This window comes from Lissotriton helveticus, chromosome 1_1 (assembly GCF_964261635.1).
Source record: "Lissotriton helveticus chromosome 1_1, aLisHel1.1, whole genome shotgun sequence".
Classification (NCBI taxonomy): domain Eukaryota; kingdom Metazoa; phylum Chordata; class Amphibia; order Caudata; family Salamandridae; genus Lissotriton; species Lissotriton helveticus.
The window spans coordinates 2090919839-2090945550 of NC_136057.1; the positions used below are offsets into that span (position 1 = coordinate 2090919839).

The following is a 25712-nucleotide window of genomic DNA, read 5'->3' on the forward strand; positions in this document are numbered from 1 at the left end:
TGTGATGACCAAAAAATAAATTGTGAATACATTTCAACACAAAAACCAATAATCAATCCACTTGCATTCCTATACTTCCAAACACATTCACTCTACACAACACCATACCCATTCAACCTCCTTGGTGCAAAAAGGGGTGGGACAAGTAATCCGCCTAGAAAGCACCTACAATGCCTAACAAAGCTGTGATTAACTTACAAAAAGATTTTTTCTATAAATGTACCCTGTACAATATTTACACTAATGTACAACCAATGGAACAGTTACATTAATTGGGCACAACACAAACAAGCCTAATCAACAAAACCACTGTTTGGCAAAAAAAACGTGGTCTACGCGTTTCAAATCCCTATGTTCATGGGATTCTCTTCAGGACCAAAAAAGCCACAAGATCAGTTTCAAAGAAAGTAGTTGATGAAGCTGTCAAAAGTTGTTTATTGATGCCCACTCCAGCTTCATATAATCCTTTCTTGAGCGTGTGCTGCAACAAAGTTCCGTGCATGAATGAAGCAAGGTTCCCTTTCCAAACAGTCGTGACCAGAAACCTCTATTCTGAAAACGCCACAAGATCAGTTTTCAAATAAGTAAAGCTGTTGAAAGAAGTTGATGAATGCCCACTCTAGCGGTTCATAAATGACTTGACCCAAAATTCCAATAATGGATGGTGACGGCATCCTTTGGCACCATCTGGCGCTTGAAAAAAACCAGCTTCGTATAATACTTTCTTGAGCGTGTGCTTCAACAAAGTTCCGTGCGTGAATGAAGCAAGGTTCCCTTTCCAAACGGTCGTGACACTCAATATTACTTGTCACAATTTAGCCAGTGCCAGTCATTTGCGCACACTAGTGCTCAAATTCAACCAATGGAAAGAATTCTCCTACGTGCATTGCCCATGTCCAATAGACCATTGCTCATGTAGAACCTGGGTGTCTCTGTATCAGAATATATTTTCCTCTTTCTTAGGGTTATAAATCAAACATTATTATGGATATTTGTACTTTATGTAGAGCAATGTTAACAATAGGTTCACTGCATGGAGATGTAGATGTTATTTATGGCTTTCGAGAAGAGCCCTTAGCTTGCAAACTGGATTTGAAGCCCAGTTATTCACTACTATGGCAATAGGGAAGTAAGAACTACAGAAACACAAACCAACTCTCATTTGGATTATGGTAAGAGGAAGAAAGTGAGACAGAGAGGTCATTAGACAGGGTGACAGAATTATGGGTAAATTAATTTAATCCAAAAAAAGAAGGTACAAATAAAGAATAGGAAAGAGAACCTAGGAGTGGAAAAGTGGCAAAATGATGAGCATTAGATGTGTTTCTTTTTCAGCCTCTACATGACTTGGCAGCTGAAGCGGCCAGCAATGCCCATGAAGAGGACATGTCACTGGCTCTGAAGGCTCTTGGAAATGCAGGACAGCCGGCCAGTATCAAGCGGATCCAGAAGTTCTTGCCAGGATTCTCCTCCAGCGCTTATCAGCTGCCTGTCAGGATCCAGACTGATGCAGTGATGGCTTTGAGGAACATTGTGAAGGAGGATTCAAGAAGGGTAAGAAAGAAGGAGCGAGATTCATCAAAACAACCATCATACTAAGATGCATAGCAGAATCAAAAGAATAATTGTATAGCTCACCCTGAGCACAATATGTGATTCAATATCCATTTCAGTTGGTTTGTTTGCCTACATACGATCACCATAAAAAACCCTAGAAGAACTCAGAAGTTTCATATTTATACAAAATACAATTAATAATGTAATTTATGTGTTGCTTTGTGCACTGATTTATTGTCTTAACAAATAGGTGGTGCTCTCCCATAGATGTCTTTCCAAATGTTGTTCAAATAGCGCATTCAAGTGGGTATGCCATCAAACGTGTATGTGTGTGACTTTAATCTGCACACGTTTTCGTAAAATTTCCAATATCACATTCTGATGTCAGTATATAGCCCAGATGGAGAGTGACTTTAAGATATCTCAGATTTACCATTAACTATCGTTAGTTAGCGAAGGAAGCATTCATTGATCTATTGTATGTCCCTAGCAATAAGATTAAATTTAGCCTTCCATGGAAGGTCTTTGTAGTACCAAAGTAGTGGAATTCTATAGGCACACCACAATATGAGTGTAAAGAGTCTACAGAAAAAGATGTTCATTCTTCAGGCACTTTGGAAGCAATTTTACATTAGGTCTGCCTTCTTATAAAGCAACACAAAAGAAAATAGACCACATATGTTAAACCTAATATGAGTTGAACAAAGAAAGTATACATTTATTCCACATTGATGTAATTTAATATACTCACATGCTTCACTGGATTGATGGTTACAAAGTCGTTCTCTATGTCTGGTATTCAGGAAGATTTTCTAAGAAGTGGACAATTTTTAGTTCAGTAATGTTTTCTGATATAAAATATCATAAACAAAACCTGAGGGCTGCAGAAGTCTCTTGTCAGAATCAGGTGCCTTCTAAGTGTAATTTAATGGAGATCCAGTGGGAAAATAGATTGTATCTTATTTCTGTCAACATTTGATAGGCAGCAGCTTATTTTGTAATAGGCTTTTCACCATTATGGAGACACACAATAGGTAACTGCATTCTAAATATAGTTTTTATATTTCTTTATTATACGTTTTACTCATACCACCAGAAGTGATTGACCCACTTTGGTTCATCTACTAAAGTAACACCAGATTTCCCAATGTTTCACTTACATAAATATTTCATCATTAATTTAAATTATAATATAAGAAAAGGCCTCTGGTGCACAAATGTGGTTATATCTCAGATAAAAATAGCCATTCCCTATGAAGCATTCCAATTTTCATACTTTTTCCCACAAAATCTTCCTAACCCTATGTATATGAAGTCTCTAAGTTTTAAAAAATCCCCATCCTGATATTATGATGCCTCACATTACTGACCTGACAGTTTTACATGCAGGGTTTCCGATGTTGTTCCACAAAGGTCTGCTTTACTTAAGATAAGGTTTGTAACAAAGACCAGAAATATGAATTTAGAGGGAATACACTGTGTTCTATGGTAATTGTTTCAAGTTAACATATTGATTCTCATTGCCAGAGCTTTACAGGCTCAGGCACATTAACATATCTGCAGGTTCACTCCTTGAGAATGGTAAAGGTGCTGTTGGAGTACACATCTCGAATAGAGTGTGTCTACTTCACTGATACTCTGCCACTTCTTATCACTTGCACATTTTGAAAATAAAACTTCTGATTACAATTTGTTGCTTCATATGAGGTACATTGAGTATTTCACCTAAATCTTTTTAATAGTAGTTGAATATTCATAGCACCTTGTGATTCTGTTGTAGTTGTTGCACTGAAGATAGATGGTTTGGAAGTTAGACAAGTATTGATGGTTGCATGTCCGCCATCCTGATATCATCTTACACAGATGAAGAAATAACTGATCAGGAAGGCGCCTCTTTAGTGACTACACACCCCACAGCATCTTCTGAGTATCAAGCTATTTATCAGTACAAATACATTTATTTTATAGAAAGGTAAATTTGAATCCCAGGATACTGGTTATGTGTTTTCACACTAGATATTTCAATTGATATATTATGTTTCTGACTGTAGGTTCAGGAAATTCTTCTGCAGATCTTCATGGACCGCCGAGTTCGTACTGAAGTTCGGATGATGGCCTCTGTGGTTCTGTTTGAAACCAAGCCTGGTCTCGCCTTAGTGACAACCATCGCCAACATTGCATCAAAGGAGAGCAAAGTGAACCTACAACTCGCAAGTTTTGTATATTCACAGATGAAGGCCTTGTCCAGAAACCGTGTCCCATCGCTCCATCAAGTGTAAGCATCAAAGTGGAAGGTTATGTTATGGATAAAAACTTAGAATAAAATGTGATCATATATGCCAAATCATCTGTAACAAAAACTCAATGATAAGAGTTAACATCATTTCCTTTAGAGCTGCTGCTTCCAGTGTTGCTGTAAAGATGTTGAACCCCATGCTCGACAGAATGAGCTATCGTTACAGCAAAGCTTTACATGTCGGTTCATTCCAACGTAAGTACAAAAAATGTTTAGCAGACAATTTTCCAATTGTTTTGCCTGTCTGTCTACAAGTTTCCCAAACTCTACCAGCTATGATGTAGGCCAGACAAACACATAATACACAAATATATATAGTTCACCCTTGAAGTTCTATAGAACTATGACTACAATTAAGTAATAGTGTTCATATAAGATAAATGCAAGTAAATCGCAATTATCATAATATCTTTACTACAAACTATCAAAAGTCAACCACTTTTTTACAGACAGAAGATATTTTGAAATCATGGAAAGCTTTTAACCCTCACTCACTATCATGATTGCCTTCAGTACCAAATATTAGTGCTCGAACACAAACACATCCTCCACATGGACAGGAGGAAGACAGTGTGCTGTTGATACCAGGAGTACACCAAGAATCTCGGATGTGGAGATCTGGAGGAACCCAAATTGAAAGAAAAAGAACTCTTAGCTTCAGATTAGAAAGTTAAATTAGTGTTTGAGGACACCTTGATCTAGTGAGTACACACCACATCTTTGATGGTGACACAGATAAGAACAATTAAAATTAAAATTTGGGGGGATACAAAATACACATGCAGTGATAATCGATCATTTGTCGTTTTACCTATTTCCACACAGTGCTAAGGTGGTAAACATTGACTGCCATTGGATCAAAATGAGATACCACTCAGAATGTGCATATGAAATAGAGCTTGTTGTGAAAGTGTATTTCCAGAAGTTGTTCCTCATCGAAGGGACCTCTATTGAAATGTATATGAATTGCGAAGGTGATGTGTACCTCACTTGGCCAATTACACATTCCTCATAAACCAACATGGATGATCAGCATCTTTAGGTGGTATGTATAAGTGAAACATGGGCTTTCTGTGCATATATATATCTGAGAACATTTTCTCACAATCTTTTATATATTTCAAGCTCAACGCTTTTCACGCTGATGGCGTAAAATCGTATTATTAAGTGCACATTTCCTGGAAACTTAGAATCTTGTACAGTGTCTTAACTTGTCATGCACTTATGCGAGGGCCACAATAAAGCAGCAGGATGATGAACCATCTATTCCATTTTTTAAAGAACATGCATTTATTGTTTTACTATAGATGCACTTATGGCTGGAGCAACTGCAGATGTCTTTATCATGAACAGCGCAAACACAATGTTCCCAGTGTTCCTCCTTGCCAAAACCCGAGGGTACATCATCGGTGCAGAGGCTGATATTCTTGAGGTAAAGACTACTAGTTTGCCATGGTAAAGGAGCACACTTCTAGACCAGTAAATAAAGTATGGATGAATTGTCATATTAACCAAAGCACTGAAACCGTCAAACCACTACTTTGACCCTTTACCTAAAAATTTCTTGATTGCGATGAACAATTCTATGCTTCCACTTTCGACCAACATATTCAATGCCTCCCTACTTCAAGGCAAGATCCCTGATTACCCAACGACGGGGCAGCTAACTACTATTTTCAAAACTCCCATGGTTGACCACGAAGACCTCAACAACTTCCTCCCAATCACCAACATTCCGACTCTGGTGAAGCACCTCAATAGATGTGTCTAAGTACACTTTGCAACCACATAGACCAATTTCATCTCCTTGACTGGTTCCAATCTGGCTTCCCTAGGGGTCACAGGGCTGAAACAGCTATTACACACATAGTTGATGACATTAAAAATACGGGATCAAAACTAATCTTGCCTTCTAATCCTCCTCGACCTCTCATCAACTTTTGAGGATACAAAGAATTAAGGTCAATCAGTCTCAGTCCAAGTCTACACCGGTCACACTAGGGGTTCCACAGGGCTCCAAGCTCTCATCCACTCTCTTCAACCTGTTCATTGAGCCTTTAATTAAAATCTTGAAATAACCTAACACCCACTATCACATGTATGCCGATTACACCCAAATTGTGGGACACCCCCGCGCCGCACGGCCACCAGCTGCTGCGTGTGCCCCTCTGCTGTGCCCTCTGCCTCGCTGCCTGCCTCGCTGCCGGCTGACCCTGCTGTCGGTCGCTCTGCTCTGTTTTGCCTCCCATTTGTGCTTGTTTTATTTTTCTCAGTTTCTGCCCGTGTCAAGCGGTTTGTACTGTAATTTGTGCTTGTTTCTATCTTTATTTGTTTTAGCCCGTGTTAAGCGTTTCTGACTGTATTCTGTGCTTGTTTCTTAGTCTCTGGCCGTCCTCCGTCCTGTTTCCCGCCTCCCTCGCCGCCCCCCGCTTCCCGCCACCACCGCCGACCACGCCCCTTTTTTCCTTCTGTTCCCTCCCCGCTCCCGCCTCCCAGCTGCTCCGCCCACCCGCGCACTTCGCCTTAAATGGCGACCGTGCGAACGCGCAGCAGGCGCGCCGATTGTGCGCCGAAGGCGCGCCAAAGGTAAGCCCGTCTGCGCCCGTCCGCGACCGGATCGCGACCAGCGCCAGGACCCCTGGCCCCCACCGACGAAAGCCGACCCGACGAACCTACACCGCCACCGATCTCATCGCACTCAACACCGGCCGCATCCCAGGATGTCACCGAGCCGCCCCGAAGCACACCCACGGACCCTTCAGCTGCCACGCCTGCAAGTTCACCTGCATCCGGACCTTCCCTGCACCCACCAAGCCGAACACCAGCAGCAACCACCTCAAGTGCATCCTGCTCAACACCCGCTCCGTCCACAGACACGCCGTAGAACTCTGGAACCTCCTCGACACCACCGCCCCTGACGTTGCCTTCCTCACCGAGACCTGGATGAACGCCTCCTCAGCCCCAGACATCGCCATCGCCATCCCAGAGGGCTACAAGATCACCCGGAGGGACCGCACCGCCAACCAGACGGGAGGAGGCATCGCCATCATCCACAGAGACACCATCCGCATCACGACCAACACCGACGACACCCTAACCACCGCTGAACACCTGCACTTCCAGATCCACACCAACCCGAACACCACCCTCAGAGGCACCCTGATCTACCGACCCCCGGGACCACGCACACGATTCAGCGAGGACATCGCCGACTTCGTCAGCCCGCATGCCCTCCCCTCCACCGACTACATCCTCCTGGGGGACCTCAACTTCCACCTGGAGAACAACAGCGACCGCAACACCATCAGCCTGCTCGACAACCTCGCCAACCTCGGACTCAAGCAGCTGGTGTCCACCCCCACCCACCTCGCCGGACACACACTCGACGCCGTCTTCTCATCCAGCAAAGACGTCACCTTCAGCCACGCAACAGGACTCCACTGGACGGACCACAGCTGCGTCCACTTCACCTTCAGAAGAACGACGATCCACCATCACCAGCAACAGGTTGCCTGAAGAAGCTGGAACAAGATCACAGCCGACCAGCTCACCGCTTCCCTGAGCCAGCACCCTCCCGCCAGCTCAGCGAACCCCAGCCAGGCCGCCGACAACCTCACGAAGTGGATCAACAACTGCGCGGACGAACTCGCCCCTCTGAGAACCCCACCCAGCAGACCCTGCAGCAGAAAAACACCATGGTTCACCGACGAACTCAAGAGCTCCAAGAAGAACTGTCGAGCCCTCGAGAAAGTCTGGAGAAGGGAACCAACTACGGACAACATGACCACCCTCAAGCTCGCCACCCGGAAACACCACCAACTGATCCGCGCCACCAAGAAAAATACATACAAGGATCGACTGGACAACAACGCACACAACTGCAAGGAACTCTTCAACATCGTGAAAGAGCTCTCCAACCCCAACGCCGGAAACAACGACATCACCCCGTCGCAAGACCTTTGCAACTCCCTCGCGTCCTACTTCCACAACAAGATCACGGACATACACAACAGCTTCAACAACCAACCAACGCAAGCCACAACCGCAACAACGCCACCCACCACCACCCTCCGCACCTGGACCCCGATCAGCACCGAAGACACCATCCGCACCATGAACTCCATCCATTCCGGATCTCCGACTGACCCCTGCCCTCACCACGTCTTCAACAAGGCCGACGCTGTCATCGCACCCCACCTGCGGGACATCATCAACACCTCCTTCGACACCGCCACCTTCCCTGAGAGCTGGAAGCACGCCGAACTCAGCGCTCTTCTCAAGAAACCCACAGCAGACCCCACCGACCTCAAGAACTACCGTCCCATCTCGCTCCTCCCGTTCCCGGCCAAAGTCATCGAGAAGACCGTCAACAAACAGCTGGCCGCCTTCCTCGAGACGAATGGATCCCTCGACCCCTCACAGTCGGGCTTCCGAGCGAACCACAGCACCGAGACCGCCCTCATCGCTGCCACCGATGACCTTCGAACTCTGATGGACAACGGAGAAACAGCGGCCCTCATCCTCCTGGACCTCTCCGCGGCTTTCGACACTGTCTGCCACCGCACCCTAGTACAGCGCCTCGGCAACATCGGAATCCAGGACAACGCACTGGAATGGATCACCTCCTTCCTCGACGGAAGAACACAGAGAGTCTGCCTACCACCGTACAAGTCAGAGGCCACCAAAGTCATCTGCGGCGTCCCTCAAGGATCCTCACTGAGCCCCACCCTCTTCAACGTCTACATGAGCCCCCTCGCGGCCATCGCACGCCAACACAACCTCAACATAATCTCCTACGCCGACGACACCCAGCTGAACCTCTCCCTGACCAACGACCCCGCCACCGCCAGAGCCAACCTGCACGAAGGGATGAGAGATGTAGCCGAATGGATGACGACCAGCCGCCTGAAACTGAACTCGGACAAGACGGAGGTCCTCATCCTGGGCTCCTCGCCCTCCGCCTGGGACGACTCCTGGTGGCCCCCCGCCCTGGGCACCGCACCCAAACCGACGGACCACGCACGCAACCTGGGCTTCATCCTGGACTCCTCCCTCTCCATGACCAGACAAGTAAACGCCGTCTCCTCGTCTTGCTTCAACATCCTGCGCATGCTACGTAAGATCTTCCGGTGGATCCCCACCGAGACGAGGCAGACGGTCACCCAGGCCCTCGTCACCAGCCGACTGGACTACGGCAACGCCCTCTACGCCGGAACCACCGCCAAGCTCCAGAAGAGACTCCAGCGGATCCAGAACGCCTCGGCCAGACTCATCCTCGACATCCCCCGACGCAGCCACATCTCCGGACACCTGAGAGATCTGCACTGGCTCCCGGTCAACAAGAGAATCACCTTCCGTCTCCTCACCCATGCGCACAAAGCCCTACACAACCAAGGCCCGAGCTAGCTCAACAACCGGATCAACTTCTACACTCCCAAGCGCCTCCTCAGATCAACCAACCACGCCCTCGCCGCCGTCCCCCGCATCCGAAGAGCGACAACAGGAGGAAGGTCCTTCTCCTACCTGGCCGCCAAGACCTGGAACTCACTCCCGACCGACCTGCGCCTGACCCAAGACCACCTCTCCTTCAGGAAGAAGCTCAAGACCTGGCTGTTCGAGCAGTAACGGCACCCCCCCCTACCCAGCGCCTTGAGACCCTACGGGTGAGTAGTGCGCTCTATAAATGACCTGATTGATTGATTGATTGAAATTGACCTGACAATCACTTCCCTGAGGATATCAGGCCCCTCAATGTATCTCATCTATTAACTCTCAAATGGAATTTCTCCTAATTGCCCCACCCAAGCAATTTCCCATTATTGAAGAATATTTGAAACAACTAACTGCTTTTAACTGCATGCTACACATCATAGATTCTGCAAGCTCACTGGGAATAACACTAGATAAGAATCTGAACATAGCAATTAAACACTTTCTATCCCCTGATGATTTTAAGTCTGCAGTTCAAGCCCTAGTAATGTCCAGGCTGTACTATGGAAGTGCAACCCTTTGAGGTGTATTGAGATACAAGATGGCCTTAACTCCGCAGCAAGGCTCATCACAGGATCCAAAAGAAACAACCTCATCTCAACAGATTTGAAATCTTTAAACTAGCACCCATATAAGGCTAGGATTCCACTACAAATTGCCTGCATAACCCACAGCGCCCTACACTTCAACACCTCACTGTACATTGCACAAAAAACTGGATTGACCTGGTGGCTGTAGGTCCTCTAGAAGCACCAGCACTTTATTTCATAAAGAGAAAACCTACAACTGTGCCTTCTCGGGCATTGTCCATAGAATTTGGAACTCTCTGCCCTCCGAATCCATACTGAATCCCTTACCTGTGACTTTCAAAAAAGAAGTTAAAGCCTTGCTGATGAAGACTAAAATTCACAAACTCTACCTCTGGACCACGTTATGGAGCATTCTCTTCACGCATGTTTGCAACTTCCTACCAATGCTTCTGTTTGTTTTCATATTTGCATTGTCCTTCAGGGGGAATTAATACCCCGCCCCTTGACTTTGCAACAGCTATTTTCATTCTTGAATTTGTTATTTAATTTTGATCCTCTTGTTTCCTTGCCCTGACTATATGTAAAATGCTTGTATACCCTCGTGGATCTTATTTGCGCTTTATAAAACTCTATTATTAAAAATAAATAGAATAAATAAAGGTAGATATAATAAAATGTGTATCAGGAGATGGGAGAAACCTTGCAAACCAAAACCACTGTCATGCTGCTGTAAGGGAATAACTATTGCAGTTCTTAATATACCAAATCAGTGATCAACATGCTGCTAACTGATACATCACCGCTCTCTACAGAAACTTACATTTGAATATTTGTTACTAGATTGCTGTCCGAGCTGAAGGTCTGGAACAAGCTCTCAGGAAACAGAATACTCCATTTGTTGAATACCCAATGCGCAAGAAAATCCAGCAGATTGTAAAAACTGTAAGGTATTCATTTACATTTGTTGAACTTATTATTTACACATTAGATTTAATCGCAGGATTTCCATAAATACCAAGGCACATCCATTTCCTCTTCAGTCAGTCAATGCCTGTCAAACATCAGACACTCCCACCGAAGTCTCCCACAAGTTCTCACTATGTGCACTGTTGCTAACATTACCCATTTCAGGTAGTCATTGAATCACACAAGAGTATTGTTTGAAAATAAATTTTGCCTAAAATTGCTCAAATAATTTTGGTTATGATTTAGCGGCAGGCAGCTATGTGAAACCCACTGGTTCCTATCAGATATAAATCTACCACTGGGTGTGTTACTGATGGCTGCAGTGGTGTGACTGCTGTCTGGATTTGCTGGATCTGCCACGAACCAAAAGATGTTTACAAAAATGCAAACCTTTGTAGCATTATGTTTGGTAACACTAAATTTTCATTTAAAAATTTCCAACAAAACTAAATTGAGCCTAGCAATGTATATTAAATTAGTCATTCATAGACATGCATCTCTTATTTTAAGTAATAGTTATTCATTTTCTGATAAAGTACAAAGATGTATAAGCACAGAACAAGGATAGTAAACTTTGCTGCTAGATTAATGAAGAAGAGCTATAGGAATAGATCTGTCTAATGATAACAAGTCTTTTGGAAAATGCAGGTCTTTCTTTGTGCCTGGAATGTCATTTGGTTTGGCTAGCATGTGTTAAGATATTAAATAGACTAGGTCACTCCATTTTTTGTTGCAATATGAACAAATCATTTAGGTGCAATTACAGTGACCCATCGGAGTTAAAGACACTTACACAAAATGAAGCAAATTTAAATCTCACTTGACACATGAGGTCCTTGTTTCTACTTTTATAGCAGAGCACCACACATCATTCAGATTTCTGCCTTGTTGGTGAGTCGTGTATTGATGAAAGCTCTACAGCTAACACATCAAGAGCCCCTTTGGAAAACTTGACTTCCAACCACCCACCATGCATTAGTGGCCTGTAATCATTACTTGTGAAACAAGTCCCTAAAGTCAGGCCGTAGCAAATCAATGTCCTTGAAATGCAATCTGTTTGCACTCTGAGTATGGTAGATATTGAGTTCCCTGCATGTGTCAGTCCCTGGCAGGAAAAATAGGCCCATCCTATTTATGAGTCCAACAGAGGTATAGACCAAGTGCATAGGCCAGGTGACCTATACATTTGGTCTATACTGCTGTTAGCCTCATAGATAGGGTGTGGAAGGTGGGTGATCGGGTCAGGAGTTTCCCACGCCAGGGCCTGCTTGAGGCTCTGCTGTCTGACACATAAAGGTTGTCCTAACCCTAACTAAAGTGGAGGAACTTAAATTTTTGTGGCACCTGATCATTGCTGAATTACAGCAGGATGCTCATTCTGCCGAACTCTTAATGGTGTCCATAGTTTCCCATTACATAAGCTGGCCAAAGGGTTCGCTGGCACTAGTGGTTAGATAGTTCAACTATAGGTGCTCTTGCAACCCATTTATTTAATGTGTGACTACTGTGGTGACAGACACATGGAACAATTGCTTTTGGACGGATCACTGAAAGAATATCGACTACCAAAATATCGACTACCCAAAATATCGAGGAAAAAATATCTACAACCAAAATATCGAGTTTGTATGTACAAACAGGTAAGTACAAAAATATCGAGTACAAAATATCGTTTACAAAAATATCGTTGTAAAAAATATCGACTTTACTAAAAACAATATTTAATTACATTAATATAAAAAATTAATTACTAAAATATAATTAACAATACTTAAAATAACTTTTAATAATTAAATAATTAATTAAAGTAAAAAAATAATATTTTTTTAATCATATTTCTTAAAACATATATATATATAGTAACAAAATTTCATTAAATAATAGGCAACATTGTATATGTACCCCAAAAACCCAAAACTGACCCTGAACCCTAAAAATACCCCTTTACCCAAAAACTAAAAACTGACCCTGAACCCTAAAAATACCCCTTTACCCAAAAACTAAAAACTGACCCTGAACCCTAAAAATACCCCTTTACCCAAAAACTAAAAACTGACCCTGAACCCAAAAAATACCCCTTTACCCAAAAACTAAAAACTGACCCTGAACCCTAAAAATACCCCTTTAATTTAACATAATTAGCAATTAATCAATTAAATTAAATTAATTACCAATTACATTTTAATTAATTAACAAATATTTTTTAATTAACAATTAATTAAATATTACTACCAATTATTAAATTTACATATTTAATTAATTATAATTAAATTACTTCCCACCCTATTCCCTATAAACCCACAACCCGCTACAGAAAATACATTATTTTAATTTACATAATTAGCAATTAATCAATTAAATTAAATTAATTACCAATTAAATTTTAAATAATTAACATATATTATTTAATTACCAATTAATTAATTATTACTACCAATTAATAAATTTACATATTTAATTAATTATAATAAAATTACTTCCCACCCTATTCCCCTATAAACCCACAACCCGCTACAGAATAAAATTACACAATAATTTTAAAAAACTCATTAATTAAAAATAATTATAAAATAAAATGACACTTTTCACAAATATTATAACATAAAAACACTATAAATAATTAAATATTATTTATAAAACTATATTTTTTACTATCTAGATTATATACTTGGATATTTTCACTGTCTATATTATTTACAGTCGATATTACTTCACTTACCTTAAAAACGATATTTTGGCTGTCGATATTCTGTCTAGTCGATATTTTCTCCAAACAATATTTAAAACTCGATATTCTGTCCAAACAATATTTTGGAGTCGATATTATGTCTGTGCACCCTTTTGGACATGTGAGGGACTTCAATAAGTATCCTAAGAACCCTCTCTGATGTAGGGCATCCAGAGACCCAACTTCTCAATGGGAAGATGATCTCAATCAACATATGTTAGATGGGTGGTCTGAGAGTCTGTAGCACTCTCTCTGAGGGAGATGATATGTTTCTCTTGTCACTGCCAAGACAGAGAATCCTCAAGCAAACATCCTCAGAGAAGCAGCTGAGAGTGTTACTTCTTCTCAGTTTTCAACAGGTTGCCGGAAGCCCTGGTGAACACTGATGCGGCCCATGCCTTGGGCAAAGGTTGACTGGCTAAGATTTAGTTTGAATGGTATCTGCTTTCAAGAGCATTGCATCAGACACTAATTACTTAGTGAAGTTAGTTTTACAAAGCATTTTGATTTTATAAAGCTGTTTTGTATTTCTTACTACTTGTGTTCTCTGTTTCCACAGCTGTTGGGCTTTAAGGCTCTGCCTGCAGATGCCCCATTAATCTCAGCTTACATCAAGCTGTTTGGTCAGGAGATGGCCTTCCTTGACATTGACAAGTAATTTATTCAGACTGCCATTAAGGTAACAACAGCTGAATTCTGCATTCTCATAGCTCTCTACAGCAGCAGTACCTCTCATTCAACTATCCTCTGTTTTTTCACTCACTACAGGCTCTCAATGAACCAGCAGCAAGACACAGTATGGTAAAGACTGTTATCAACAAACTTCTTAATGGTGTTGCAGGGCAATATTCCCAACCGGTGTTGGCAGCTGAGGTTCGACAGATCGTTCCCACTTGTGTTGGTCTGCCCATGGAATTGAGCATATATTCTGCTGCTGTAGTGAATGCTGCACTTAACAGTAAGTTTCTAATATTCATGTATTTAATATTTATATCAAGAAATTATGATGGGAACAACAGTTTAATATTGAGCTAGTGCTGCACAGAGATGTGTGCCTATTTTGAATGTTTCTATCTGTCTGCTTCAATACTAATCTTTCTTTTTGCAGCTGATGTGAAGGTGACTCCCTCTCCTTCCTCGGATTTCAGCCTTGCTCAGCTTCTTGAGTCTAATATCCAAGTTCACGCTGATGTATCTCCAAGGTAAAATAAATATACATTAATTTATCCAATGAAGACTGGCCGAAATATAAGTGACAAAAATGATCATTGTTAAAATCCAGCGTGACTGAACATTCTACACCTACATTTGAAAGAATTGCCATTGTATCAAAGCTCCCACAAAAATAGGTTAAGTGGAGCAAGCAAAAAAGCTTCTTAAATGTATCCTACCATTGGGTTCTATGAGTCAGGTTGAAAGCGAACTCTAGGGAAATAAGGAATGTACAAAAACAATGATTGAAAAAGCAGGAAAATTAAAAGAATAATGGATATCTAGTTGTAATCTCTGCTTTGAAAAAGTTAACTATAGTATACAGTCCTTACTAATTACGCTTTAGAAAAAGAATACAAGTGAAATATAGGAACATGTTTTAGAAGCAATTCAATGTGAGCAACAAAATGATGGACTTTAGCAGAAGTCAAAAATGACTATTAATCTGTGTGGTCCTTGAGCAGAACAGGTGCCAATGTCTAAGCCGATTCATGTATAACTACAGTTCAATAATACTTTGATTATTGGATCAATGAGTGCAGTCACCACTGAGGTTGAAGCGTAATCAGCTTACTGGCGACAAAACAGAGATAATCCTCTTTAGGTTGAAGAGAGGTCTATCTATTTCACTGATGAAAGTTTCCTTCACTGAGTTACTATAATAGATCAAACTTAAGTATGAACTTTAAGTAAGACGACAAACTGGCAATGTAGAGCACAACATTTACTTCCAAGCAGCACTGTTAACATACTAAGTTTAGACTTACTCTGGGTCTTCGTAAATATGATGATAACTTGCAAAGATAGAGGTTGATTCAATGACTCAAATTAGTCCATCAAATTAGTTTGAAGGTCTATGGGCATTTAATCAAGAAAGGGGGTTACATTATCGCCGCTTTTATCGGCAGGAAAATGCCGATAAAGCGGCGATAATGGGCTTGATAATATGCTCTATGAATTCCATTCGTAGCCCGTGTTAGATGTGAAGACATCTAACATGGGCTACGATTGGAATTCATAGAGCATATTATCTAGCCCATTATCGCCGCTTTATCGGCAGTTTCCTGCCGATAAAAGCGGCGATAATGTAACGCCCTTACTTGATAATATGCCCCTATGTGTTTACATGAAACTCTACATGATACAGCGCTTAAATGCCAGACTGCCTCCTAGAACAGACAGGAACCTTATGATCATCTGAAATTAACCTGTTGAATATCTTTAAATGCCATTGACAGAAGATGGGGAAAGAAGCCTCTCATTGCTACAACCCGGAATGTGAATTGCCATTCCTGCCATTAGAAGAACCAGTACCCTAGAATTTGCTCCTTGGAAAAAGTGTATCAAGAATCCAAAGAAATTAAATGTGGATAGACATGTAGTTGTTTTGGACAAAGCTTCATCAATTAGGTTCTAGCATACAAACTTGAACAACCTTGCAAAACTTAGAGTACAATTTTTGTAGAGTAAGTGCATCAGAGATGTTGTTTAATAGTGCCCAACTAGTATTTGTAGTGCAACTGAGCCCTCTCATTTACAAGAATTGTACACAAGCTGCACATAACGAATATAATTATTTTGAATCAAAAATGTTCTTTTTTAGTCGGTGAGGAAATAGTGTTTTAAACAGCAATTTAGCCTTATCTATAGCAGTTTATTAAGGTTGTAGCCAGCACATGAGCTTAATGTGAATGTTGTCTGTAACTAGGATCTTTTTCTTACCTCTATTTGCTAATTGGGTTTTAGAATTATTCTTCCACATACATATAGATGGAGGAAGATGAATGGGACGCTTTCAGTTTGTCCTGGTGGAGCATTAGCAGTGCACACAGTCATCATTTTCCTATTTTGCAAAAGTAGAAACAAAACTACCATTCCCAGAATGAAATTGCACCTTTATAAGGCCACAAACCCTCACGGTGACTCACAATATGTCTGTAATGTATAGTTAAGTACGCATTATCCCATACACATTATAGTAGAAACTTGTGATAATGTTGAAAGGTGGGGGGTCTGGCTGAGAGGGCCTAGATGGCACTTGCACTTTGAGAGTGCTCCATGACCTCCCCCCAAATCTGCTGGTATCCTCCATTGTCAGCCACACTGGTGACTCCCAATAACCGGAGGCCCAGGGAAAGGCCGACCATTCCAATGTAACAAAAGAACAACTGAGACGCTGGTCAAGGCAGGCGAGAGGTATGGCCACCACATTCCGCAAAGCAGAATTGACAATGGAACTACGGCAGCTCCAAGGGGAGACAGTGCTGCAGCTGAGAGAGAACACATCCAGGTATTTGGGGAGGCTACGGACCCTACAGAGTTTGCCTGCACCAAAGCTGCATGACTGTGGTCACAAGGTGGGTGATTGGCCTAGGCCTTGTCTGCACTATTCCACAGCTTTTCGCTCCCCAACAGAAGTGGGCTTGGAACCCTGCAGGAGGCACCCAATAGCTCACGGCCCACTCCAGCCTGGGAAATATTTAACAACATGAGCCGTGCCTCATAAGAGGATGGTCCCTTCCCCTCAAGTGGAAGACAGATGCAGTCGGCGATTGCCTGCTTGTACTGCCCACCCTCCTCAAATAACCACTGGGGGCAAGTGGGCTGACGGTAGATCACCAACAAGCTGATCTACTGCCACCCTTTGCCCCCTAGCCACACCAGATATTCCCGAGCCAGATCACACCAGACCCACATGACCATGCCTGGGATGCATTCTCAATGGCCACTTATTTCCCCCTGTACCTAGTGAGGCGAGGGACTTCTGTGAGGGGCGGGGAGCAGAAAATGCCTATCATGGGCATTGAAAAGAGGCTGCCATAGGGCCACAAATCCCGAGAGGTTGGGTCTTCCCTCCCCCAATAGAGACATGCAACAGTAGTCTGCTGGCTTCTTCTGCTGTCCTTCCCCTCCGCAAGGACCTCCTAGGGAGGGTTAGCGGGCCAGTGACATGACATCTTACATCAGGCCCTCTGCAGGGAAACTTGGGCAACAAAGGTGCTGCAGCACTACAGATCTCCGTGGGAGACTCATGAGATAACCCCTGAGCTGGTCACCCTTGTCTGGGCCTTGGGGGACACAGGGTAAGTCCTGGAGAGACCAGAGGTCATAAGGTGCCATCAGCCTGTCTCTGGAGACCTGTGGAATCGTTGTGTTACCCAACCCCTGCCCTTGCCTCCAAGAACAGTGTGGGGTGGGCACTGCATCTTGGGGGAAAGACAATGGCATGGGTGCTCAATCTAAAATGGACGAATACATTGTTCGCTCCTCTGGTGTGACCGAACCCCACAAGAATGTCTCACTCATGCAGCTCCCTATGGAATCTGGAGATCCAGCAACCATCCTGCAAGCCATCCGGTCCTTCCAGAAAGCAGTGGAATCCAAAATAGGAGTGATAAAAGTTGATGTCTCGATCTAACGCCAAGATCTCCAGAATGTGGCATCCAAAGTTACCGAAGCGGAGAGCAGGGTCTTGAGCCTTGAGGATGGCATGGCATCCTTGAAAACGACAGCTCCAGGCTGCTGTCCACTCTCATTGCCCTTGAAGCTCAAGCAGAGGACAGCATAAAATAGGTCCCACACAAAAAAGGTTGCGCCGGAATAACCTTCTTTGCCGATTTCCCGGAAGCTATGAAGATTAAGAACACTGATTCCTTCCTAGAATCCTGGCTTGTGTCCTTTATGCTCCCACGTCACCTGTCCAACTTGTTCATAATTGGAAGGGTTCACTGCTCCCTAGCACAATGACCCCCACGGGGGGCCCCAAAGACCTCTGATTGTATGAATAGAGAACTGTAAAGGGAGCCACATGATCCGTCGAGGAAGCCAAACAAAAAATGTGTGCCATGAGCCACCACTCTATACGGATATTCCCAGCACAACTCTTAGTACTCCTTCAAAAGAGATCCTATTTCTTTGAGACACCCTAGGCGGCGTAGTAGAGGGTGATGGAGAGGTCTGAACTACTGGATCCTGAGACTCATTGGGGTCATTCCCTGAGCAACACCTCTTGTGCAGCAGTGACTGCACCACAATGATCCTCCTGGTGCTGGGCCAGTACCAATAAAGGGTAGATGCTGTACATCCTCTCACAGCCCACCCACACCCAATGATACCAGAAACTGAGAGACCAACCAAACCTAGATACTCTTCACCAATACGGTCACCTCTGTCCTGGACACTCAATTCAAGAAGAGAGTCTGGATACAGACCACTTGAGCAGAGACCTTATGACTACTATGGTTTGTCCTGGTACTATATGGTGTGGATGGAAAAATTACTGTGTGGTCCTGGGACGGAGGGGGCTTAACTCTAAAGACCGTTATCTTTGGCTTGTGTTTGTTTATGAGTTTTTTAAGTGGATGTATGAGGCGACAAATGGTTCTGGGGAGGAAGTGCAGGTGGGTGTTGTTGGGGTGGGGTGACATTATGGTGATCTGCTGTTAGTTTGATGTTTGAGCGAGCCCTTTTCCCTAGGCCCTGATACCCAACACAAACAACTTGTAAACATCGGTATTTTTTTAGCAAATTGCTCACCAGGATGGAGACACCTCAAGCAGGAACTCCAACCCATCTAAAACCGCATCCCAGATAAAATGACGTTCTTCTTAATGGCTTGAAATTTGAACGGTCTCCTGGACCGCATACAATGATTTGCAGTGCTAAAACATGCCACCAAATCCAACCCTCAATCCTAATGTTACAAGAGATACATGATTCTCATTTGCTCCAAGTGCCTTTACCTTGAAAGATCTTGGAAGAACAATTTTGCTCGTCTCTTGCTACCAAGATATTGATCCAAGAATTTTAACCAGCATATTATTTCTAAATATGGGCTTACCTTTTTCTTTCTCTATCTACTATGGCAGATCATTTTATCTTATATTAGGACTAACCTGAATGTGAATGTGTACCCTAAATTTAAATTATTTCATATTACCTCACTCTGGTGGCTTTCCTCTACAAATCAAGTGTCGCACATATTGTGTTAACAAATACTCATACTCATCAGATACATGGTAGATGAGAATTTCCTATTGTATGCATGCAGTCCTACTTTGACCACTGGCTGCTGGTCCACAATATATTTGTCTCTCGATACTGAGTTCATGACCACAAATAGTAAAATTTTTCTTTCAGTGTGTCCAAGCACACAGTGGCGACAATGGGTATCAACACCCACCTCATCCAGGCTGGAATTGAGTTTCATGCCAAGGTTCGTGCAAATACCCCAATGAAATTCACAGCCAAGATTGACATAAAAGAGAAAAATATCAAGGTTGAGACAACGCCATGCCAGCAGGAGAATGAACTATTAATAACCAGGTATTCAATCTATTTGTATATATTTGTTAACATGGATTTGTTGCAAATGCTGACGTGTTGTTTCCTTGATCATAAAAAATTCTTTACATTTTAAAAATAGTTTTCCTGAGAAATTGACGTGACTACATTTTTTAACTAGAGGATCTTAATGTTTCTTTGATTTGGTAAATTTTCAAGGTTCTGAGCATTCCTTTTTAACAAGGCAAAAGCACTGACATGTAGCAAAAAAATCTTTGGTACTGCATTGCCTAACCGGTTGCTATGCTTCATAAAATATTCCCTTTGTTTTAACGATAAATGAGAAGATATGCACCACTCACCTACAATTTCATTCTATGAGGGCATAGGCATGAGGTTTGTTTTTTACAAGGTAAATGCATGGAAACAGCTGTACTAAGTGTGTGTGCTCTTAATTGAAAATGTGGAATCACTCCTAAAAAGCATACAGCTATTCTCTCTATTTTTGAAAGGTACAGGGAGAGATGGTGTAAATTTCATAGACAGACTCACACTCTATTTCCATTTAACATGTTCGCTTAGCCCAAATATATATGGGTGTCAATTCCTGACCTAAAGAAGTGTTGGGTTTTTCATATCTCTAACACTAGTTCTGGTTAGTACTTTTCGCCCCTACATGGTATTATATATCTATCACTCAGAACTTTATAGTAGGGATAGTAACCCATTACCCTTATCTTCCAAAAACAAATGCTCCAACAAACATTCCATAGTCTCTGTTGTGTTTTTATCCACCAACCTTCACTTTTTACCATTATGTCTATGAGTGAAAATGTCAAGACTAAAATGTTCTTTGCCTCAGAAAATGATGGATCTGCATGTATTGAAATGGAGAATAAAAGTATACAGTGTCACAAAAAGCAAAGTACACTGATGCTTCAGTTTTTGTAGAAAGGGTCATCCATCTTGCTTTTTCCAGACCCACACCTCCCAAAATATTGGCCTGTTTGGCATTAGCTGAGCAGCTCTAAAGCAGTAACTAAAATTACACAGTTAGGTTAGACATTAATAACTTCATATTTCTTGAGTCATTAATTATATATATTGTCATCTAAATTTCAGAGCACTGCCCTAGAACAGACCATGGATAATTTGCCCTATCTTTACCCTCCTTCTTATAGTCCTATCTGGACTTGACTCCTTCCTAACTAGTACTGTGTTTATTTGATGAGGTGTTCATAAAATATATGCTACTTGTGCCTATGACAATAAATTAAAAGCTATTTCATATATAAATAAAAGGTAGATTCAACTATACACAAACCGTCCAGTAGATATAAGATGGTGTGTGGCAATTCTCTTCACTGAGAGTGTGTTGAAAAGCCATAAGACTTTTATTAGCAATCCATGAAACAGATGGAAGAGCTGTAAGTGGAGATATAAAATGTGTGTACCCATCACAAATTAACTTACAGCTTAATTAGCTACCAGACAAGACTTGTGTAACCTTCTCTGTTAAACATGTATTTGTTTCATAAAAGCAGCTTGGAGTATACCTTTGAGGCTGAACTTGAACCTACATGGTCTGACATAATTATTGGGCAGTGCATATTGTTTACAAGGATGTTGTCCTTTTACTGCAGGCTTTTTATTATCACCTCCAACGAGGCAATTTTTTTGTAGGAATATATAGGACAGAATGTTTATATCTGAGAATAATCTGATAATGATGTACTGGTGCCGCTCTTCCTGGGATTACCTCATGGTTGCGCTTTATGTTTTAAGCCACAATCAGATGTGCAGCCTTTAGTTAGAAGGAACATAAACAGCGAAGTCTTCAAATATAACCCTTCATGGATGATCAACTAGGTAAAGTGTAAATAAGTACTGTTTTTCATTGGCTACCAGTGGAGTTGTTAATACAATTATTACAATCAGTTTTGTGACCTGAAGCAAGAGCTACAACAGACCACTGTGATGATGCCATATATGAGCTGCAGAGAAATAATTTTTATCCTCGACAAGGGTCAATTCTGTGGCTCCAATACTGGATCAATCTTCCAGGGAATGCCAAATGCACATGTAAATATTTGCATTGTATTTCCCAACTGTACATGGGCATTGTGGCATCTGTGGAAAAGTTAACAAAACAAAAGATATGCTAGTCTGAACATCTACCATATGAACTTTGTTTTAAGAATTCCTTGCCCCATGCCTGAAACTTACAAATGCAGCACATTGTCTAAGGACTAAGGGGCATATTTATGAGCCCCTTGCACTGCCAGAGCATCACTTTTTGTGGCACTCTGTCAGTGAAATCTTATCTAAGAGGCCACACAAAGCCACTTTGAGTGACTTTGAAAGCCCAGCTATGAATTCTCACGCAACACCCATGGATTTTGATTCTTCCTCAGATTTTCAAAACCATGTAAACCCAGTATACACCAAAATATTATGCCTTCTGAGGTGAGGCATAACAAGGGGAAATAACTTTATTTCTCCTCGTTTTTTCTTCATTCCATGTGTGCTGCATTCTGCAGCACACATTGAGTAAGGAACACGACTCCCAGGGTTGTTTTTGTGCAGGAAGGTGGCACTTCCTGCAAAAAAACAATCCTGCAGACAACACAGGCTGTCTTGCACCATGGTGCAAGGGTGCCTGCATTGGCCCTATTCTGCATAAATGCCACCAGCACAGGGGGACAGGACAAAAATACACCGTATTAGACATTTCACTTTGACGTAGGGCAGTGTAGAAAGGTTGCCCTACGCCAAAACGACATAAATATGCCTCTAAATGCAGAATGTAAAGCTCACCTCTGAACCTTCTGGTGCACCCCAGTCCATCCATCAGATTCATAGTATTTATTCTTTGTGTCACCAGAGCTCAGGTGTTTGCTGTTACAAGGAATGTAGAAGACCAGGATGCAGCCAAGAAGACCCCATTATTGACACAAGGAGCTGTGCCAAACATTCTTAAGAAACATTTTGAGACAACAGGAAAGTCATCAGCAGAAGCTGCCAGCATGATGGTAATATGGGTTTTACTACTTCACTGATTCTAATTGAAAAGGGAATAAACAGGCATATTGAAATAAAGTTAATTTAATTCTGTTCAAAGTTCAAATGTTTAATGCAACAAAATTACAAATGAGCAAGGTTTCAAACTTAATGCTCACTTATAATCAAATACTTAGGTTTCAGATCAGGACAAAGCTGAATAATTTGTGACCAGATGTGGAAATGATTTAGAAACGTATATGCCTAAAATTCTAAACAGCACCTAATTCAATGAATGGATTGGAATTCAAAAGAAAAGAAAAGCAAAGCATAATATCAAAATTAGTTGCACAAAAGGTATTGCATTCCTTTTGACTTCATGTTCACAAAATATGGTCTACATCTAAAGGAATTCTTATTAACTACCTGTGCAAGACAGAGAGCAATAGATAACCAGACAATCACAAAGACAGACCGACACAATGACCACTAACTAGCTAGATGTACAGGAAGACAGACAAACAGAGAGATAAACTAATTTATAATTATTTCCTACACAGTCACACAATGAAGAGACCTAGCAAGACAATCACAATATGCACTACATGTACAAACACGAAAAACACATTTATGAATAATCGTTTTTCTATGTTTAAAACAGGAAGTATCATCTGAACTTTTGTCCAAGAGGTATGCCTACTCTGCAGAAGACAGAGATCACCACAATGCTGCCAGAAGTACTAATGCATATCAGTCCTGTGTGAAGGCTAAAACCTTTGGCTTCCAAGTCTGCCTCGAGTACAAATCACAAAATGCTGCTTTTCTCAGAAATTCACCTTTGTACAAATTAATTGGAGAGAATGAAGCCAAACTTGTCATGAAACCAGGTACGTTTGAGCAATTCTTGTTTGTGTTCAGGGACAAAATGTTGAACATAATTGATAATTGAAGATTTATTACAGCAGATTGTATGCAATAATCTAATTCCTCTGATTGGTTGCAGCTCATACAGATGCAGCTATTGAGAAACTGATGCTAGAGGTCCAGGCAGGACCAAAAGCGGCCTCAAAAATAATCACCATGGTAACTGTGGAAGAGAACGAAGGTGAAGAGCTTGAAGACTCCGTGGTTCAAATGAAGCTGAAGAAGATTCTGGGGATTGATGAAGAATATAAGGTAATTGGTAACATAATATACTAGCCCGCTTAAGAAATTGTCCTTAATAATGTAATTTATATTAAATGGTTTTCTAATAGAGTTCACCATTATTCTTTTGAAGAAAGTTTTGCAAATATTGGACCAATATGCTTATGTAATTTTTTGTTTTAAGTTTGACTTTACTTACTGTGTGCATATCTGTTATACGTCTTGTTTAATAATCATAAGAACATCATTTGAAATGGTGGTCCATTGTCCATTGTGCAAAATTACTTTGGTCACACCAAACACCTTCTGGCATTATGTAACTGTGCAAGAGAGTATTGTTAGAGAAACACTAATGCTATTTTGAAGAGCAGATTCAAGACGTTGCATTCATATTCTTATTCTGATTGCAGGTTAAAAATGGAAGCTTGCTTAGAAAGAAGAAGAAACATCAAAGGAAAGTCAAAAATTCTAAGGAGCATGCTCCAAATGTTGCTGAGGTTGCTACATCTGGAAAGAAGAAGAGTTTATCTAGTTCTTCATCTTCCTCTTCCTCGTCATCATCCTCATCATCTAGCAGCCTCTCAAGCAGCAGCCAGCAACAAGACAGCAGAAATGCTAGAAAGAACAAAGGTCGAAGCAGTAGTAGCAGCAGCAGCAGCAGCAGCAGAAGCAGCAGTAGCAGTAGCAGCAGCAGCAGTAAGAACAGAAACAAAAAGAGGCCAAACAGCAGCAGCAGCAGTAGCAGCAGCAGTAGTAGTAGCAGCAGCAGCAGTAGCAGCAGCAGTAGCAGCAACAGCAACAGCAAGAGAAAAAGTCTCAGGCGCCATCAAACTTCTCACCCTGGAAGCCAACAACAGCATCAACATAATCACAGGAATCAATGGAGCATTAGCAGTGCAAGCAGCAGCAGCAGCAGCAGTAGCAACGAGTCCCACAGGAAACAGGTAATGTACTGATTTTATTGTGATATGAATGATATAATTTTGACAATGTATTTAATGAAGTTAATGTAGTAATCTTTAAAGATGGGTCTACTTGTCTGCAGCTGAGCTGACTGCATGCGCAGTCCCTGACGGAAACCAGAAAGAAACACCCAACGAGGGCCAGCCTTTGATAAGATAGCTCCCTGGGTGTGAGTGGATGAGAAATTTGGTGCCCTTGCTGATGATTGTGAATTGAATATTCCTTTATTTGATCAAATAGAGATCATTCACCACATTTATATACAACAATCTTCCTTAATAAAAAACATTATACAGTAATACATAAATGGTCATAGCATAAAAGTTATACAAATTTTAAAAGAATAAAAGGTAATTAGGAGCATATGACCTTTGACATTAAAAACAAGTGTTATCAAAAAAGTCATAATGTTATTTGCAAATTATGCCTAGCCTGTGTTGTCCTCAGCTTTACCTTGTGGTTAACAACTTAGACCTAATGCACCAGTTATAAAGCAAGTACGTAGATATGGTGAATACAAACCATTTTGTAGAATCTGATA

General features: G+C 41.8%; 1 pseudogene across 1 annotated transcript in view; it reads left to right on the forward strand.

Moving 5' to 3' along the window:
• The window catches only part of LOC144756170 (vitellogenin-A2-like), a 59884-nt pseudogene that overhangs the window by 12883 nt on the left and 21289 nt on the right, over window positions 1-25712 (forward strand). The window contains exons 11-23 of the transcript XR_013595094.1: window positions 1336-1554; window positions 3609-3832; window positions 3951-4048; window positions 5161-5285; window positions 10714-10815; window positions 14127-14246; window positions 14336-14525; window positions 14676-14769; window positions 19919-20104; window positions 22947-23094; window positions 23724-23949; window positions 24066-24238; window positions 24619-25152. The product of XR_013595094.1 is annotated as a vitellogenin-A2-like (transcript). The remainder of the gene's footprint in view (window positions 1-1335; window positions 1555-3608; window positions 3833-3950; window positions 4049-5160; window positions 5286-10713; window positions 10816-14126; window positions 14247-14335; window positions 14526-14675; window positions 14770-19918; window positions 20105-22946; window positions 23095-23723; window positions 23950-24065; window positions 24239-24618; window positions 25153-25712) is intronic.